Consider the following 1,098-nt stretch of genomic DNA (forward strand, 5'->3'; position numbering starts at 1 on the left):
GTTAGATCCTCGGCAATGGCGTTTTTTTTTTTTTTTTTTTTAGCTCTTCAAAGGAAAAATTAAAAAGCTTAATATTGTAGAACATCAATCCAACCTGCCTGAATCAAACCATCTACGTAAGGATTTCCAATTTAGATTTATCCAACTATAGTCCACCACTCTACCAACTGAGCTAAGGTCAGAGCAGTTAACATTATTTTTGTCCAAATTATACTCTTTTATGCCATATCGCACAATCTGACATGGGAGTTCGAATTCCGCGTGGACAAACTTAACAGAAAAAATTATCGGTGTTATTGTTGTACTTAATTGTTCTAAATCTTAAAGTACAGGGACTTGATTAAACAAAAATGAAGTACAATAACTAAATTGAACAAAATGCTACAGTACAGGGACCTAACAGGTACTTTGTCCGACTATGAAATGTTAGTTTCAGTTGCAATTAGATCGCCACAAGAACCATGGTGCCACATTTGATTGGGTTTACTCAAATAGTAATATGTGACTATCTTATTTTGTCGCTCGAGTCGTTGTAGTATAGTGGTGAGTATTTCCGCCTGTCACGCGGGAGACCGGATCGATCCCCGACAACGTGTCATTTTTTTTTTTTAGCTCTTCAAAGGAAAAACTAAAAAGCTTAATATTGTAGAACATCAATCCAACCTGCCGGAATCAAACCAGCGACCTAAGGATTTCCAATTTAGATTAGTCCAACTACAGTCCTCCGCTCTACCAACTGAGCTAAGGTCGGAGCTATTAACTATATTTTTTGTTCGTATTGTACTCTTTTATGCCACATTGCACAATCCTACATGGCAGTTCGAATGCCACGTAGAAAGAAAACTTAACGGAAAAAATTATCGGTGTTAATGTTGTCCTTAACTGTTCTAAATCCTAAAGTACAGGGACTAGATTACACAAAATAAAGGTACAATAACTAAATTTAACAAAACGCTAGAGTACAGGGACCAAACATGTACTTTGTCCGACTATGAAATGTTAGTTTCAGTTGCAATTAGATCGCCACACGAACCATGGTGCCACATTTGATTGGGTTTACTTAAATAGTAATATGTGACTGTTTTGTTCTGCCGCGCG

General features: G+C 36.9%; 1 non-coding gene across 1 annotated transcript; it reads right to left on the reverse strand.

The window, feature by feature from the left end:
- Positions 1–657: 657 nt before the first annotated feature.
- On the reverse strand, positions 658–751 carry TRNAY-GUA. The gene is made up of 2 exons: positions 715–751; positions 658–693 (listed from the first exon to the last, which is right to left on the reverse strand). It is a non-coding gene; the product is annotated as a tRNA-Tyr (tRNA).
- Positions 752–1,098: the final 347 nt, after the last annotated feature.

This window comes from Ipomoea nil, unplaced genomic scaffold (genome assembly GCF_001879475.1).
Source record: "Ipomoea nil cultivar Tokyo-kokei standard unplaced genomic scaffold, Asagao_1.1 scaffold0271, whole genome shotgun sequence".
In the NCBI taxonomy this organism is placed as follows: Eukaryota; Viridiplantae; Streptophyta; class Magnoliopsida; order Solanales; family Convolvulaceae; genus Ipomoea; species Ipomoea nil.